Genomic DNA, 20,841 nt, shown 5'->3' on the forward strand with positions numbered 1-20,841 from the left:
TTTGTGTTGTAAAATTCTTTTTCCGTAGGTTAAATTTTTCGGACAACTTCTGTTGTCTCGAATTATCTTTGCTATTGCTGTAGCCATCTCATTTCCACTTTTGGTTTTTAGCGGTACGGTCCATGCGTGCTTATTCAACACATCAATAACGGTGAGAATGTAGTGGTAAACTTTGTTGAATCGTGTGTAAGGACCGGCATCTCGACCACATCAGCCTGCCACGTCATCATATCCATAAACTATGACACGTTTGCGTAGAAAATTTTTTTCTCGCCGGAGCGTGAAGTTCTTCCACCAGTCCACTTTTCAAAGCTTTTCTTCTCAAACATGTTACGTTATGTTATGATTATTGTTGTATAATACATAAAATATCACAAAGTTCTTACGTAAACGTTCTTCATCGGCATTTTAATGTCAACTAAAATGACTGTGTATCCTGCTTCAATTTATAATAAAGTCAGCTTTACGAAGCTCCTCGATAATAGACAATATTTTGTTATCATGAGCGTCGTAACTTGTCTCGAGAGGCTTCAAGCAATCGGAGACGATCCACTAGCTCGTTAGGATCATTCGCAATGAACATAATCGATTTTGTTGTCATTTAGGATCATACTAGTATTACACCTTTAGTGGTGCGTAGTATTACACCTCTTTCGACTCTTTTACTTGACTTGTTGTTTAGATTCCTGACGCGTGGTATACTACAACTTGTATCTTACCTGATACCAAGGGTGCTATTATATTCTTATATTTGTATTGTCCAAGCTCCGCATGCATGAAGCTGAGGGGATGAACGCAACAGGAACCGAATTGTTAGACGATTTGATGATCGTGTCCAGGCTCCGGACCACAAGGGAGCTGTGGGGAAAGACGCAAATCGGGAAGAACTTCGCTTCGTCCTGAGACTCCTAACAAGCCGAGGATCAAATGGAAGACGAAGTGGAAATCTCAACTCGTGTTCCGCTAAATGGATGAGTCAAACGTACTTTTAATTTAAAGGGCCTAACTGAGTCAGTGTGCCGGGAGGGGCGCATTTTAACGCCAGATGTGTCAGTACGTCCGTATGCCCTGGCTTTCAGTTATGGAACTTAATCCAAATGACTGGGGAGAGGGCGAAGTGCAACCGCGGAAAAGTTTACAATAAATACAATAAATACAAGGGGAAGTTTTTCAAATTGACAAACGAGAGTGTAATTTAATAGTACTATAATAAAAGCAATATTTATATTTAATACATTTTTCTTAAGTATAAAAATATAAGTCTTTAATTCTCTATTCTGAAGTGTGTTAGAGTATTTATGTATGTGTGAGTGTGTGTGTATGGAAAGAGAGTTGTATGATTAGGCGTTATTTTGTGTGAGAAGTATTTAAAAGAAGGAGGAGAAATTAAAGTTGTGTAGGATCATATAGTTGGAGGGAAAAAGGATTGATGGGAATGAGGGATGATATGAGGACTGAAAATAGGCAACTGGATCCCGCGATGCTGACTATTACTCGATTATTAGTACAAGGGATAAAGGACATTGTATTCCAATAATTGATGGGCGTTTTGAAAGAGACAAGGAAGGTGACCAGGAGGAGAATAAGCGTTGGTTTGAACGTGAGGAATTGAAGGAGTGATATGCGAAATGGAAAATCAGAGATGGAAGTCCTCAATCAGGAATGATGATACCGGATGTGGAACCGAGGAAGGACTGGACGGGAAGAGGTCATTGAAGAAGTCTGGAGACAGATCGGAGACAGGAGAGTAAGATATTTCTAGTGGCGGCGATAGAGTCAGGGGTGGAGACTGGACGACCGTAGTCTGTTCTTGGGCCAATGCTTTATTTAACGGATTGTTCTCTAGAGTTTTCCGTGGTGTTAGAGCAGATACGATGAGTCGGCGCGCGTTATTAGTCCCCGCTAGGTGACGAGAGGCGGAACTGCGTGAACGCATTAAAAATTTGGCCATCTTTAAAGAGAGAGGATACAAAAGAGAAGGAATACTACCCAGTGTACTGCAGCGGAAATGGAACTTACTACTTGGCGATAACGATGTATAAGGTGCCCGAAAAATCGCCGGAGAGAGTATCGTGGACTGTAAGATGCTAGGCGCCAAGTCCACTTCGTTTCCCCGATCAAGCAGTCCCGTTGATTTTAGGTTAGGCAATCCCGTTGGTCTTAGTGTAGTTTTGCACTGACTCTACTGAAGAAAAAGGGCTTCAAGAATCGGATAAAATCTTTTTCAAAAGTTCCGACAACTATAGCTTGCCAAAACTTAGAGAGAAAAATCACACTGAGGGCTGCGGTTTTTATACTAATCATCTCCGATTACTCAGGTCGGATTGGTGAAATAAGTTTCATTAACTAGTAGTAGGATTTTCCTTTGCTCTCGGATTGGTCAAAATTTTGGGAGAGGAAAGGATGTTGACCGAAGTCTGTAGTGTGGAAAAGTGTTCTCCTAAATTTTATGATCTTACCTTAATATTTATGGGAAAACGCACGTACAGTGCGTCAAGAAAGCGCACGTGCAGCGTCGGCACGAGACCATCTAGAATCTACCTCTGAACGTCACGTGTCGCTTCTTAGATTTTGTGATCACGTGAGAATCATTCGTGATTTGACCGTTAAAAAGTATCTTGGCGTCGGTCTTCCAATAACATATTTATTATTGTTTTAGCCGTAGTGTTCAAGGAGCACAAACTCGGTGTCCCGCCGCTCGTGCACGTGCGCCGATTTTTATCTCGGAGCGACATTTACGAGGAGATACTGGATTCATCGTTTTAGTTTTTAGTGTAGGAAAAGAAAATTTTTTGTTTTCTCTAAGCTATAACGCTCAACTTGTGCGTTATTTGCAGCTGTCTTTTTATTTCAACGAATTTCAAATTTCCACGAAAGTAAAGAGTCGTAAGAGTACGCTGGATGTACTCCTATGATTCTTTAATTTTTAACAGTGTCCTTTATTACCTAATATTGAATTATCCGCATTATGACTGCGTTTATGAGCATTCGTTGTCAACAGTATACTTTTATACACTAGTTTATCCTCTGTGTAAATAGTGTCATCGGGATGTCATTCTTTTGAAAATTAATTCGTACAAACCAGGTATACCTTTGTACTTTACTCCATCTACAAAATCATTCGTGTACATTGAAATATTTGTCATCGAGTATAGTGTCGTTCTCGAGGTATATGTCACGTGATCGATCATCTTTTCTCTGTCACCACCGAGAAGCACATTTACGTATTTTTGTCCCCAATTGATTATGCAACTCCTCACAAACTTGCCGCATTTGCAAAGATTGTTTAACTAACGTTTCAAGCGGTTCATTGGGCGTTTCATAAACGTCTTCAACTGAGGGAACGTACGAACGAATTATATAATTCGCGTGATTCAGGTGACGCATAATTGGAATTCGACGTAACGTTCGATTCTTTGGTACGTTGCTTTTTAGACGACGGTGTCAATTGAAATCATAGATTATCCATCCAGAAGCCATCACCATCATTATCATCTTTATCATCATGAACATCTTCATTATTTTCAGATTTTCTTTTCTTAATATTTTTATTCTTTACAACTTCTTTCTTAACTTGATTTCTTTCTTAATTGATTGAGATTCATCATTAGCGATGTTCTCGACAATCTGGTTTAGAGATTCGACGATAGGCTTAAAGTATTTCTTCAATGCTATATCTTTCTCTATTTTGCCGGTTTTTAAAGTACGATACTTTTTACGAATCAAGTTACTCGTTTTCGCTATTTGTTTCGCTATTTTCTGACGATCCTTGAGCTCTTTGCTATTATCCATGTTGCATTCCAAAGGAAATGTTGTGTAGTTGATGTATTGATAACGATTTACCACATTAAGGTATAGCATATTCATTAAATTTTTTTCTTTATCATTCATTCGTAAGCGCATTGTCTATCACTACGAATCCATACTTTTGTTGCCAATAACAACGACACAGTTCGTAGAAATTCTCGTAAGACATGTCGGTGTTTATATGATCATTGTGATGTCACATGTTTCAGATTGGTACTGTCCTGTTTGAACAGGATCAACGGATTTGCATTATATATAAGATGCTTCGGTATCTTTGCGTGTGTCTGACATAAATAGAAGCAGTCGACGTCCGCGTGTCGACTCATCGCAAAGTACGCACTCTCTGATAGCGTCTTACTTGTCGCATGCCACGTCATCGAAGACAAAAATGAAATTTGGAAGTACCTCGTTCGGTGATACTACATCGTTATTATTGGAGAATATAAAATAACCATTTCTTCAATCGGTGCTGATAAATTTTCAAGTATCGGTAGTTTGGCTGTTGCAACGACTTTGAGTATATATACACGTTTTTGAAACATATGCCATGTGGACTTTTCAGCAGACTTATCAACACATTTGTTTTGTCGCAGTTCGATGGACCGCAGATGATTCCACGAATAGAAATTGGCAGATGTTTCCATGCTTGCGCATTTCTTTTTCAGTCTGTACTTTATTGTCGACATTAGTCACTTGCACGAACTTCATATCTTCTTCCTTCACGACAATGATATAAATTGAAAAAATGACATTGAGAGCGGATGTATTTATAGCAGCGTGCAAAGCAAAACCGCTCAATATTCAAAATGCTTCTTATCGTGTCGGACAATTGTGATGTACATAGTTTATCCGCTAAAAAGTTGGAATATATACCGAAAATTATTTTACTATGAAAGTTTAAGAAATACATAGTTCAACTGTGGGACAAAGCATATAAAGATTCAGCAGGTTCAGCAACATCGTCGGTGCTTGAAACATTACAATTTGCCCTGCGATCGATCGCATATTGATAGTCCAGCGCCGTTTATAAGAAATTGCAGCAAATGTCAACAACTACAAAAGGCTGCGGTTTTTTAAATCACGCGATAAACGCACTTCCAATCGATTTGCATATCCCTGGATATTAATTTTGCGGTCCAGCAACGTATTTCGAAAAGCGATTGACTAGAGATGATCGAGGTATTAATCCATTGGACGCGGCATGTTGCGAACATGACATAGCTTATTCGCGGAGCAAAGATCTCACGAAACGACACTTAGCTGAGGAAGCGCAGAAATGGATTATCACGAAAGATTCGACTCTTGGAGAGAGAGGTGTTGTCACAGTTGTTTGGGCGGCTATAAAAGCCAAAATGAAAATTGGTATGGACTTGAAACCGAAGAAGAAGAAAAAGCCGACGAAAAAACGAATACTACCGGTGGCAAAATACGGTGATATCTTACCTATTCTACCGCTGTTGGGAGTCTTCGGCTCGTTGATCAGCGACAAGAGTCGCAAAAGCTATAAACATTAAAATCGCGCAACGCCAGTTGGAAGAACTGAAACGTTATAAATGTTATGGAGGGTCATGGAGTTTACCTCGCTCTGTAGCGTAGACGTGGAATCACAATGGAAAAAATAAAAAAGATTAAAAGAAAAACATGGAACAGTTTTTAAAAATTCTGAAGGGTGTAACTACCAATATATAACTGCAACGACTGGCAAAACGTGTGCATATTTCATATTTTAGAGGTATTTTTTGCGTACTACCTTACCAACAGGATGGTGTAAACGAGAGCGGTAACGTAAATTTGGATAATGCTGATAGACCAAGGATACTCATTAGATGGCGTACGCGAAGCGGGGAGGTCGTGCTGTTTGTTTTGATAGGTTCGGCAATCTTCGACCATCGAAGGATGGTGCGATATTTGGACGTAATGCAAATCGATATCGTAGTATAATCACACGCCTTATCAATGTTACGATTAAAGTAATTGTGGACAACTGTCTGCAGGTTGACGATCAATTTAAGAATTGCACTCTTTCAACTCAGTATCCATTCAAACATGTCACTGACATTTATGCTCACCGGTAAGAGTAGCGTTCTCGTGATCTGCTACTTTCCGGCCATAGATGACGGCCATTTGAGCGATGGCGATTATGAGCTCGATCTGACGGACTTTGAAACTTTCCATACGATATCTAATGTAAATTCATTAAATAATAAGTTTTACTTTGACAAAGATGACAAAGAAATTGTCATTCCCGAAGGATCGTTCGAAATACGTGACATTAACAAGTATCTAAAGATATGCAATTTTACAATTTCATCCTAATAATGTTGCGAGAGAAAACGCTTCACAAAGAGGATGAACAGTATTCATGCCAATAACAATACAATGAAGAATGAAATCAAATACGCTTAATCAGTAAATTTCACGAAACCTCACAATATTGGATCGCTTTCGGAATTTTCATTGAATCGCGTGCTGGAGCCGTAACAGTAACACGAATCAGACGTATCGATAAATATTATCAACGTAAATATCATTCATATTGAATTCAACGTGACCACAGGCGCGTACAGCAATATAAGTTCATGATACATGAATACGTACACATGATACATAAATTTTCACCGAGCGTGTCACCAGGATATAAGATATCGGAAAGACACAGATCATTTACCTTCCGATTATCATACTGAGCGTTACAGATCTGACGGTTCACGTTGTGAAGTCAAGACGGACGATTACTTAATTTTCGTGGAGAAGAAATCATCGTTAGATAGCGGATGTACGGAGGCGACAGCGATAAAGTGATATGACAACGATAACGTGAGATACGTCATTCTGAATGAATAGGCGAAACAGACTAAAGACATAATTTTGGTAGAGAGACAACGATCAAAAATATCCGGTCGTTCAGTAGAAGGAAGCTTACTGCGTCAAACGTTAAATTTTTACAATCATTGAGCTTTATTGTACGAAACATCTGAGATGGTTGATATCTTGAATATTGGAGGTAAGCCGATCTTTGACGATCGTATCGTCAAGTTGGAGTTTCACACGTACAATCCGTACGTCAACACCACATTTGGACATAAAGACGAGTAAAGATACCCATACAACAGCAGGATTTATACACGCTACCGTATGAAAGTGTTCTCTACGTTGAAGGCAGATTGATGTCAAAGGAAAAAGATCAAAAACAGCCAACAATTGGAAGTAATTGCGTTCATGTTTGATGAAATTCGATATGAACTCAATGGTGCAGAGATTGTTCATAATAAAAATGTTGTAATAACCAATACTCTAAAGAGCTATGCATCGTTTTCAAGTGACAATACAATGATTATATATAATGCTGGATTTATTCCGGAGTAATGCAAAAAATTTAATGACACCTGATGGATATTTTAACTTTTGTGTGCCGCTCAGCATGTTGTTGGATTTTTGCAAGTATTACAAACGTGCGGTAACGCTCGTCACGAATTAATTTTAATATGAGCCCGTAACGAGAACAATTGCATTGTGGGAGATTCAGCGACTGAACCGACTTGAATTATCCAAAATATAACGGCGAATGCCTCACCTTATATTAAATGAAGTCAATAAACTATTTATGCTGCGTACTTTGGAAAGCGGACGATATCTAAGTATGAGTTTCCGTTCATGGGATTTGTATGAGTATCCCTTATTGCAAAACATGACAAAGCATTCGTGGGCTACCAAAACTCAGCTGGAAAAACTTAGATATGTTCTCTTTGCTCCGCAAACTGCTAAAAAATACATTATGAAAGCAACTAAAACTTACTTCGATTATTGTAAATTAAACAATATCAAACTTTATTTAAATTCTGAATTTTATCCGTACGATGATCTGAATCTAGATTTTGACAAATACGAAACCGCTGTTTTATATGATATGTACGTTTCTGTACGTATAAACATTCATATCATATCCAAACAATCATAAACAAACATATATATCGTATCCATATTGAATATGAAAAACTTTGTTCTGTGCGAAATGTGCGTTACGAAATGTATTTAAAATATACAACTGGTGGTCGCAACGCCAAAAAGAAATGTATCAAATTTAAAATAAAACATGAAATTTTTTAAGTATGTTTTAATTTCTTTCCCTATAATTAAGAATCAGTTAATTATAGCTGTTCAGTACGATTCAGTAAGTATTGAATTAGTCGATAAGAAAGTGTGCTTGATCATTTTTGTACTACATTACTAAAAAAAATATTATCATAATTAGTGTTATATTACTAATTAGTGTTAGGTTATATTATTAAAATTCATAAAAATATTATCATAATTAGTTACTAAGTCGTACCATTAAAAATTCATAAAATATTTATCATATCTATTTAATTAAATCGCGTGCAAGAAGAAAAGATAACGTGAGAGAGAGCGCAAATAATAAGTATAGGATTGCAACGGGTAAGAGAGAGAACTGCATCCTACAATGGGTAGGAGAGAGAGGACAGAAGAGAGTGAGTATTTAACGTGCGATACCTGCATTTAAGCTTAACTCACATGACCCTCATGGGCGCAGGATATGGAATACGTCCAATCAGCGCGTCACGGTTATGCCGAGACTCCCAGTCGCGCTCGCGAGATGTAGATCCCAACAAGCAACTCACTGCTTGGGACGAGCGACTATCCACGTTCTATCAGCTAAGCAGGCTGATTCCCGAGCATGATACGCAGCTCATCCGTCGGGGTAAGGCTAGAGGCCCCTAGCCAGCATGTAGTTATCAATCACTATCACCGCGAATCCTACCCATGACTGGGCGGGGGTAACTGCTATAGTCCCCGCGGTACCAATCTAAAGCATCGGTTGGATCTTCGTAGCCTAGGCTACTCCCACTTTGTGTCGCCTACACGCGCGACATTGGTCGGCCAGCGCTTCGGGTGCCGCCGGGACGCTACTTCCCGGGGACACTCCACAGGAATCGCTTGGCAACCTGATCACGGGCCTAGCCCTGAGGCAGGGCGCCGAGCTTTCAATCTGGATGGCATCCTCCCTGCGTAAGTTAAAAAACTTATTGGCTCATCCATAATCCTGAGACTATCAAGTGGTTAGATAGCCTCGAGCCTAATAGGAACAAGCTGATATTATGTAGGGCGCCGATAAAACTCGAATTCAGAACGATAGATCGCGAGTCGCGAAACGCACAGGGTCAAACCACCGAGAAGAGAGAGGATAATGGGTTAAAGAGAAAACGCAATGAGTAAGAAAGAGAAGAAACGAACTCTTCCTCTTTTATTATGGATCCCGGCGACATGCTTCCGCCTTCCCAACGTCTGTGAGACACTTTCCTCTCCCTGACTCCCTCACACACACACACACACACACACACACACACACACACATCGCATACGTATACGCACTAACACATAGTGAGTTGGAATCGGTAGCTATCCTACACATAACCGGGCCGTAAATGTTTTTCAGTTAGGTTTCAGTCCAATTTTTCGGTTCGGATTTTTTAATCCGATTTTTTAATCTCTTCGGTATGTATAATCATCGACTACAGTCTACAGCCATCAAACATACATATCCCCATGATGTAGTAATCATACATATCCCTACGGCCGAGCGTCGGCTATGCTGAACAACAAGAACAATGCGTTCCCCTTTTACAGTCTAAAGAGAGAGGAATGTTCGCCTGTTGGTCGGTTCTTGTAACACTTGTAAAAATGGATGAAGATTGTCTTTAACATCCCTGATAGTCAGTAAATAATTGTAAAAGGTACGAGAAAATCGAGCAATTTATCAAAATTTATTCAATGCGCATGCGTAGCTTGTTTTCATATCGCGTTTCTCTCTTTTACCACTATTTACTGACTCAGAAGAGGTCAAGGGAAGTAAAGATAATCTTCACTCATTTTTACAAGTATTTTAAATCAATCTCATTATTTGGTTTTATCTTAATTTTCTTTATTTACAAATGTTATGCAAGAAACTTTAACGTGTCATTTTTCACTTATGACATCATGATCCAATGTTGCCACTGCCACAACGACTACAAGAGACTCTTAAAGAGGAAAAGGATTTTCAGTAGCAATATTACAGAGTGTCCACAATATTACGGAGTATTACTTTCTTATTTCCTTGCTTGATTATGATAATTTACATAAGAATAATATGTTATAATATTTTATAGAAAATTATCAAAAAGCTGAATGACCTTTGGCGACGTTACAAATCGCTAACGTAGTCGATGTAGATAATGTCGCAGAAAATAATATTGATTTTAAAGGATTTTCAAGAAATGGAGTAATTAGTACTATCACATCGGACCATATTGTTCCTTCATGTTCAAAGCATCATTTGGTTTTCAGTATGTGTCATTTTGCCGAAGTATAAACAACATTGTTTTTTTGAGCATTGAATATGTTGAATTATGTGCCAACAAAACGCAATTTGCGGGAAGCATTGCTTTCTTGCTTCTATTCGAAAAAAAGGACTGCTAAAAGTCAACGAATGCTGTTGGCAGCTTATGATGATTATACTCTATCGATTTCAACTTATGATTTCGATACTATTAAAAAAGATGATTTTGACATGGAAAACAAGGAACGTCCAGGCCAGCCGAAAAAGTTTGAAGATGAGGAAATAAAAGCTTTACTCGATCAAGACACGAGTAAAACGCAAGAAGAATTTGCAGAATCATTAAATGTTGATCGATCAACGATTTCCAGACATTTGAAAGCCATTGGAATGATTCAAAAACAAGGAAATTGAGTACTGTATGAGTTGAAGCCGAGGGACGCTGAAAAGCGCAAAATGACCTGTGAATTATTTCTTCAAAGACACAGAAGAAAGAGTTTTTTGCATCGTATTGTGACGGGTGAAAAAAGGAATACGCTATGATAATTCGAAGCGCAAAAAATCATAGTGCAGGCCATCAACATCGATGGCAAAGCCGAATATTCATGGCGCCAAGTTCATGCTTTGTATTTGGAGAGATCAACTGGGTGTAGTATATTATAAGCTACTCCAATGAAACCATTACCGGGGAATGCTATCAACAACAATTGATGCAATTGAACCGAGCATTGAAGCAAAAACGGTCAGATTATGCGAAAAGACACGACAAAGTGATTTTCCAGCGAAAAGACACGACAATGCTCAGCCACATGTTGCGAAATCGGTCAAGGAAACGTTAGAAGCGCTTAATTTGGATGTCCTGTCACATCCGCCGTATTCCAGATGGGGAAATTTCATCAAATGGGGAAATCAAATGGGTGGATGGATTATTTTATCTTTTTTTTTTGTAAGGATCGCACAGACTTTTATAACTAGACTGTTGACTCAATATGATAGAAAGAGATGAATTTGATTCCAAGCTGTTCTTGTTCCAATTTTTACATATGCGTATGTATGCGTCCTTGTGAATATCGCGTAAATTTATGTGAAAACACTAACATCATTATTCGTGTGATTTATTGTAAGAGTAAGTGAACACAAATATAACGCTGCCCAGCGCTGTCTTCAAACATGGAAACGAAGTCGGCAGTCTATTTATTTATAGAAGTCGGTGCATCATTCTGTAGAAAAAAATTATTTTTCAATGGGGTAAGTTATTACACTGTGTGCGCGTGTGTATGTATGTGTGTGTGTGTGTGTGTGTGTGTGTGTGTGTGTGTGTGTGTGTGTGTGTGTGTGTAACGCGGCATAGATCCTACGGTTCGTCACTCAAGCAGTATTAAACGACTCCAAACTCTCTCTGCCCAATGTGCGTGTGTAGAAAAATGAATAGCTATAAGATGTTATTGATTTTTGTTATCGATAATATATAAGATGTTATTGACATTTGAACTCATGTTCTGTCTTGAATTCATGTAATATCGGGTGCATTATTGGGATTTTCTTGCAATGGTCTATTCGCTACATCGCAGGTAACATGGAGGAGTCTCGATGAAGGGTACCGAAAATGTAGTTCATGCGTATCATATGTACCTGTGTAAACACAACAAGTATAAAACACTCGCAATGTATATACCCAGAGTTGATGCACTCGATTTACAATCGCAATAGTAATCTTGAATGGGAGGGTCCTGAACATCCATACTATCATTCATATCATCGTGTGTGGATTGGTACGTAATTGATATTTCGTTTCATTACGGACTCGAGAGTACTCTACCCTTATTATTAAACCAGATTGTGATATTATCTGTATATCCCTCAACATTTTAAGCTAGAATTTCTTTGATTCCTCTCTTTGTAACTTATTCTGTATATACGATGGTGCCAAATGGATTTGGTAAATGCCAATAGTATGATCTCTCAAGAAATCTAAGTCCAAGATTGGGAATATGTTGGGTATTTAAGCGGTTTAAGGGTATTTAACCTACATTTGAGCTTTACGAGTGTTTAAATGTTCAATTTCCGTAAGTGCTTGAACGACATTTATTTCATTTGCTTTTTCTAGTAACTGACAAGTCAATTCTCCATTAGCTCCTTCCATTTGAACGGAAGGATGATACCTATTGATTATCGCACCGGCAATGCAATAGAAATCACCTAAATTAGGAAGATGCAGGAATGATATTGTCTGCTGAAAGAATTTAAAGATAGATTTGATGTGGCCATTTCTGGCTTTCACGATCCATCTCGTTTTAGTGATTACTCGTGAATCATTAGCTTCATCTGTAGGGAGTTGATTTTGGCTAGGTTGGAGAAGTGCTGGTATTTAAATCGAATTCTAAGGCGACTAAGTAGCTCTGTAGCATCCGATGCCCTCTATTTACTACTATTAGATTACCTTTTTGGAATCAATTCTCGCATTTTCTCAACATCCTTATGAAATTCATTCTGGAGGATCGCAGCTTCATTGTTTTGATTGTCTATATATGGATAATATGTGGATTGAATAATATGGATCTTGAATATCGAGTATGTTATTGAATGCGACTACCAATGAATATCAACACAGGTTTGAGTAAATGTCGCCTCTTATGAAGACAAAATGATTGTCGAAGAGTACGAAAATTGCTACTCTTAGAAATGTAGCTATAAATGTACGCGATTACATTAGAAATATGTGATTCGGAATTGTATAATTCGTTGGCGAAATCAGTTATATGTCTTTGGATATAATTTCTCCTTATGATTGCATCTAAACCACTAAACGATGTTTGTCGGAATAAAACATTGCATCAGAGATTGTCGGACAATGGAAACTACGAGGGGTATCCAGAAAATAAGTTCCGTTTTTTTTACAAATAAAGTTTTTATTGAAAAAATCTAAAATTTACATGGATAATACTTGACAACTTCTAGTCTTTTTCTACATAATTCCCGTCAATCTCAATACATTTTGTATATCTGGAAACAAGCTTCGAAATCCCTTCTGCATAGAAACTTCCCGCCAGTTCTTTAGTCCAGTTAGTTACAGCTGTCTGAACTTCCTCGTCGCTTTGGAAGCGTTTTCCGGCCAAGGACTCCTTCAGTTTCGTAAAAAGATGGTAGTCCGATGGTGCTAGATCCGGGCTATACGGTGGGTGGGTCAAAACATCCCAACTAAACTGATTCAAAAGTGCAGTTGTTGAAGCAGCGACGTGCGGCCGAAATTCGAGTTTTTCTGAAACGATCTCATGGATAAGACTTCGGGATATCTCTGGAAAAAGGTTGTGGAGTTCATCTAAAGTTAAACGACGATCATTGCGAATCGCATTTTCAATTTTTGTCGTCAACTCATCCGTGATAAGGGAGGGTCTGCCTCTCCCACTTTCGTCTTCAAGTCTTCCTGCCTTAAATTCTCGGACCCATCTCCGCACCATAGATTCACTCATCACACTCTCTCCATATACAGAAACAAGCTGTTTGTGAATATCAACCGATTTAAAATCTTGAGCAAAAAGAAACTGAATGATGCCGTGCAAAACAACTCGAGAAGGAATCGGAATGGAGGTGGCGGGACGCGAAGTGGAGGACTCCATTTTGATAACCTCTCCTGACCGTGTTTCACGAGCTACTGACGCCGAACACCGCTCATTCTATTCGGTAGCTTCCCCTCTTCAATGCTGTGTTGCCAGCTCGCTCATACATCGACCTTACTAAACGTATAATACAAACGGAACTTATTTTCTGGATACCCCTCGTATTAAATTGCTTGTCTGGTAGAATACGCAAAGATAACTTCAAGAAAATCGTCAGAGAGTTCTTGTCGCATCTTGCATAAGAACATTAACAAGTCTTTTTTCAAGAAACATAGCGGTAACTGTCTCGAAAAGGCACTCTATCGCAATAATCGAATAGTTCAAGGAACTTCTGTTTCGTTACCGGAGAGAAAGATTAGAATTCAACATCTGTAAAACTGTTCTCATCAACGAATCTTCTTTGATTTCTTGCCACATTTCGAAGTCCTTGCAGGAACATTCGAAGCTGTGGTCCTTTAATAGACGTAAGGTCTGTTAATGGACCATAAATCAGGTAGCAATGTCTGAAGAAAGAAACCTTGATCATCTAAATGATGTTGACATGACCTGACATGGAATATCTTCTGGAATAAAAAAATATCAAAACGAAAACGTTTACTCTGCATTGAAGCGTAATTCTGTGGACATCGGCATCAGAATTATAAATCATACAAGTACGATTCAGTACTTGTGTTAATACATTGAATCGTAAGCAAGTAAGATCGTGTTCTATTTCTATTATTTCGTTGCGAACAGATTGATTATAAGTGATACAAATTCTCGTAAGATTTGTTACTAAGATGGTCTCTAAAATTCATTACGTCTACAGATAGCAATTTCACGTTTATCCGCATTTCTATCTCCATCTATTCGATTTATTTGATTTCATATAAAATCTTTATTGCACATATAACATTTCAAACGATTTCTCCAAGCCATAATAAGTTATAATTGAAATACGCTAGGAAGAAATAATGTATGTATATTCAAAAAATGAGATCATCAAATAGAAATGTTTTTAGTATAAACCGTGCAAGATAAGAAAATACAAACTATAGCAAACATTTATCAGATAGAAGATCTTTGGAATAATTCGGGAATAATAATAGAAATACAACGAGTTTAATATATGGTATCTCTCAGAGATTCCTAAATATTGGATGTGAGGATCTTAGATCAATTTTCAGCTTTGTCTACGAAGTAGAATGATTTCCTGACATGGACGACAGAATGATACATCCCTATTATTATGTTACGCTATGTATTTCATTGTGCAGATCTGCGAATAATTATGAATTCATCACTCACTCGCTTTGAGAGGAGAGGAGAGAAGATATGCGTGGGGTGGAGAGAGGAGGGGATGAGTGGTGGGGACAGGTAGGAGAATGGTGAGGGTGAAGGAAAGAAGAAATTGATTTATAGTTGCTTACTGCACGGCGGCAGTGGCAGTCGCCTATTCCCTATCTTCAACGACCTCTAGAGATCAAACGGTGCAATGAATCAAGTTAGGACAATAACAATTTTTCATCAGGATCACATAATCTATAAATTACCAAAATTTCAGCCAAATCCATCGAGAACCACTTTTTGCATAAAAAACATGTGGGATCCTTTATATATAAATTAGTATAATAGAATGACTCAATTAAAATAAATCAAATATAGATACTAACAAGGACACAACATAGATAGTCAATTAAAATTAATATCTAAAAGTTTAATATTTGAAACTAGATTAGTAAAAAGTACAAACGTTTCGACGCCGATCGGGTCATTCTCAATGTTAGAATAATAATGTTACAATAAATGTCGGATTCTTATATTACAAAAACAGTATTCTGTATGTTATAAAATAGATTTAAAAAAATGTAGATACGTATCAAATGCTTATGTCTTCCTTCTTTGTTACGAATATATAGTTCATTGAGATATTAAAAGTGAGACGTTGAAATCGCTCAATATAATCGGGACGCTCGTGATACTCGCAATTCTTTAATGAAAAGCAATCTGTTTAAAAGAAAGTTTTCAAAGAAACCAATTGTTAAATTACGAATACAATTAATAAATAATTATAGTATACAAACCACTAACAATAATTAACAGTAGACAAACGGAAGAAAACATTTTTTAAAACATAATACATAGAAAAATTGTTAGAGTTAACATTAATGTCAATGTTAATTTTAATGGTTTTTCATGTTAACATTAATATCAATTGTAGATTAAAAATGAACAAGTCAATCAGTACATATTAAAATACAAAATTATAAATACCTTCTTCAATCAAACTGTTGTGAGTTAAAAATTAAAGAATAATTAAAAGAATAATGCAATGGATATAACTTTTATAAGCCATTGTGCTGTATTAGAGCACAGAAACGTATAGTATCGACAGTATCTAACAACGTTATGAGTTAAAAAGGAAACAAATAGACGTGGAGACAATAATATGTGGAAGGGAGGAGGAGAGAAATATTAAGAAGGGAAAAGGGAATGTTTGATGTTAGAATATGTTTCAACAGAGATTCCGTATCATTTTGTTTGTTAATCCCATGTTTCTGTCTTTTTATATAAACCATTTCCAGTATTAATCTCTTGTTGTAAGAAGATTCAATGTCAAAAATTACAATGTTATCCCATTTAAAATTGTAATTATGATCAATGCAGTGATTGGATATCACCAATGGCGATTTAGCCCTATCAATATCGGAAGCATGTTCCTATAATCTTATCTTTAATTGTCTTTTTGTTTGATCCACGTAACTAGCATCGCAATCATTACAAGAGATCTTATTGTATAAATTACGTTTTGATTGCATAATGGATCCAACTCATCCTTTCCTTTTTTTATTAAATTTTTAAGCGAATTTGGAATAGAATAAGCTAATTTACAGTTGAACATATTAACAATTGGAGAGTATCTCAGATTGGATTTCACGTAAGGAATTGTGAAAAATTTCTTCTTAACTTTTTTGTTAACAGTTCTGTTAGTATTATCTATATATATTGTAAAATTTATTTCTTTTTTACATAGAGGAAAAGATGAATTGTAATGGATATCCATTATTTTAAAAAGTGTTGATAGCATTAATTAGATTAGTTTGCTGAAAACGGATGACGTAAGCGTATTATTTTATCCACAAATCCATAGATTACGCCTCTTTTGTGACAAAGCAGATGTTGTGAGTTAAAATTGAGACATCTGCCGCAAAAAGTCTGCAGTTGTTTTGCGATATTTGTGAAAAACAAGGCTCTGTATCAATAACAATCTAAAAAACTTATCATTAATCTACTATCAATGCCAACCTTCATAGTAAATTGCAATCTAATGTGTAAAGAGTAAAAAATTTCCAAAATATAATTAATGCTCTCTGATGGAGTCGCTAAAATGATGTCATCCATATAAAACATCAACCAAAATAAAACAACAACCGTACAGGTAACTTCCTAATTGCAATTTCCTCCAAGTCCTGCATAACCATATTAATAACGATTGGGGACAAAGGTGATCCCATAGGAGTCCCAAAGATTTTAAACTAGAAACGAACATTCTTTAGTTTTTCGATAAGATGAAAGGCTAGGAGCTTCACATATAGAATCGTTAATGATATTATGCAGATGAAAATATTATGTACAATGAAAAATAATATAATGGGCTATTAACAAATAACACGATAATTCTTAGGGGGTTATCCTGTTTATAGATCTTTGTTAATCCATATACTCTGGGAATGTTACCATCAGTCGTGAGTAACGTGTAAAATCGTTTGATATGTAAAATCGTCACTAACGTGTCTACCTTTCCATCTAACAAGGAACGCAAGTCACAAATTAATTTCTTAGTAGGATCTTTATCGATTTTTTCATATGTATCGTTATCCGAGAGAATCTTCTTCATTCTTGATATGTAATTGTCTTTATCAAAACAACCGTGACATTCTCTTTGTCAGCAATAGTGACCAATAGTTATTTAAAAAATGCCTTAGTTAACTAATTACATGCCTTATTTAACCAATTACAAATTAATTTATTATTAGATTTATTAAGGAAATTCCTTATAAAATTTTTTAAGAAGTAATAGTAATTGAATTATTTCTAACAAAATTGATAATCTTATCAGAACGATCATATATGTATCTTATTTTCAATATGTTTTATAAATTCAACTCTGTGTGCGTGCGTGCGTGCGTGCGTGCGTGCGTGCGTGCGTGTGTGTTCAATCAATGTTATTTTTACTGACAGAGAATCCAAATCCCTCATCTAATTGCAGTAAATATTGTACCTCGATAGGAATATCAACGTCGCTCAGATTAACGAACCATTTTTCATTTAAAATATCAAGAGAAGCAGCCTCTCAGAAATTCTCAGAGAAAATATGTATTATTTCTGTATTGTGACTTAATTCCCTATTGTCAAAATTAATATTATGCTAAGCACGTTATTTTGACAATCGTTGATAGAAGTTAAACAAACATAAGAAATCGGTTTTATTTGAGACTTCTTTAATCTTAAATCTTTTAATCTCAATCAATCAATTTTCTTGTCAATTTTACAATTATTTGCTCGAAAAAAATTGTTTAAATTGTCCAAATATTTAAAAAATTCACATTCCATGAAAGTTGGCAAGATATTATGGATCATAGAGATGAGTAAAATTAAAAATATTGGTTTTAGCATAATGTAGATGATAGTATGCGTCTTTAAGCTCCAAATGCATAATGGCTTTTACATTATTAAGTTAAATTTTCTCTAATTTTTTTGTAAGAGTAATTATTATATAAAAAAAGATTAATGCTTGTGAACTCATATACATTAGCGCTCAAAAGTCTTTTGACAAATAATTTTTCATGAGTAAAGTTGATAACATTGTTTCGCTCAATTTAATTGTTAGCTATGTTCATATTATATGAGAATAGTGTTTACTGCAGTACAGCAAAATTAATAGATTTTCATAAAGACATTTTTTGCCACGAAATTGCATTTAAAAGATGGTTTAAAAATCTTTTACGTGTTTTTTGCTAAAAGTTACGTTTAGACATTAAGTATAAGAGTATAGATTGTTGTGTGTGTGTGTGCGTGTGCGTGTGTGTTTAATTATTGTTTAACATTTTCTTATAGAGAATATGACAAAAATACATAAGGAGTACTCAATAGATTTTAAGGCTGCAATCCGTGCGTTAAAAATCGGATGCAATCAAGCTGAGGTTGCCCGTAATTTTGGGATATCTCGTTAATTAATAAGTGTCTGGAATCGTCTATATAGAATCCGAGGCCATGTTAATAACAAATTTCGACCTAGGAAAATAGAGAATAAAATAATAAAGGGACAATCAATTGCTGACCCTCGCAAAACTGCGTGATAAATTACTAATGATTTACAGTAGAATTATGGAGTGGACGTTCATGTTTCCACTGTAAAGCGTCGATTAGTCGATCAAGGACTGCTAGGTCGTCGTTCAAGCAAAAACGTTTTATTATTGCTAAAAATAGAAGAGCTAGAATTGCTTTTGCGAAGATTCATTATAATTGAACAACTGAAGAGTGGTCCAGAGTGGAATTATGCGATGAAAGCAAATTCAATTTAGTGTCCTCTGATAGCATAAGTATATTCGTCGTCCTAAGAACGAGAGATTCAAAGTGCGTTACCAAGTATCTACCATAAAATATGGGGAAGAATATGTTATGGTGTGGGGATGCTTCTCTAATAGAAGTGTTGGTCCTCTATGTCGTATAGAAAACATTATGAATCATTTTATAAAGATATTTTAAATAAACATATGCTTTCTTATGCAAGAAGGAATATGCCTCGAAATTGGATATTCCAACAAGATAATGATCCAAAACATCGCTCTAAATTTCTATTGCAATATTTTACTCAAAAGAAGATAAATGTTTTAGAATGGCCTAGTCAAAGTCCGGATTTAAATTCGATTGAACATTCATGGAATGAACTAGAGTTAGAATAAGAAATTTTTCTAATTTAGATGATTTCTTTTTTGCTTTGCAAAGTGAATAACAAAAAATTCCTCAAAATAAAATATTAAAACTTATTGAATCTATGCCTAGAAGATGTAAAGCAAGTGATTACGTAATAAAATATTAAAATTATAATGTCAAAATAGATTTTTATGTGTTATTTTCGTTCAAAATATCATAATTTTTTCTTATATTTGCATTACCTTTAATGACTTTATTTCACGTCAAAACATTCATGAGCTTTAACAAAATACATTTTGTTTTTCATGATATTAGACAATAAATATAAAAAGTTAATTTTGTTCTTATCTTATAATATTTTGTTTATAGTTTATTTTATATAATATGAGATAATATGTAAAATTACAAATAATAAAATAATTTTGAAAAATGTTGTTGTCAAAAGACTTTTGAGCGATATAGTGTAAATGCAGAGAAACTAAATTAAATTTGATAGTTGATTTAAAAAAAACGCTTAAAATTTAACGCTCGAGCGGGGGGGGGGGGCATCAGAGCGCGCGCATCTTTCGAAGCGCTCTCCAGCGTCAGGCTAGGCGGGGGGCCCAGGGGGGAGAGCTCAGAGGTGGAACCATGCTTCCTGCTTCCTGCCCCCCGCCGTCGCCAGCATTATCACATACTCTGTGCGCAGCCGACAACTTCCGTCCCCTCGCCGGCGTATCCATCGCCACCACGGATGCGGCGGCGTTTTATATATATATCTCAATCTCCTTATATATATAATATACATCATAAAATATGTAATATATATATATAAAATATTGTATATATAAAATATATAATATATTAATTTTATAAATTTGTAATATCATAAAAACAATTGAAAGAAAGAAACGTATATATATATATGATTAATTTTTGTAATGATTTTTAGGAAATTATTCGTTTCTTGTTCTCATTCTTAATGCGTCTGAAATCTTACATTATCTTCTAATTTTTTTTTGTCTGTTAAAGCGATATCCATCCAATCTTTAGCATTTGAAACAACACTGCTGAATAGGCATCCTTCTCTTTTAACTAGCGTCCATTTGCATGTGATTCATTATAAGGATATCTAAAATAATATAGAAAAATGTCAATCATAATACATCTACTTATTATTTATGTTAT

General features: G+C 36.0%; 1 protein-coding gene across 14 annotated transcripts in view; it reads left to right on the forward strand.

Annotated features, from left to right (window-relative positions):
- LOC105143768 (band 7 protein AGAP004871) overlaps positions 1-20,841 on the forward strand; it is a 364,599-nt gene that overhangs the window by 83,237 nt on the left and 260,521 nt on the right. The window lies entirely within an intron of this gene.

This window comes from Acromyrmex echinatior, chromosome 10 (assembly GCF_024713525.1).
Source record: "Acromyrmex echinatior isolate Ae372 chromosome 10, ASM2471352v2, whole genome shotgun sequence".
NCBI lineage: Eukaryota > Metazoa > Arthropoda > Insecta > Hymenoptera > Formicidae > Acromyrmex > Acromyrmex echinatior.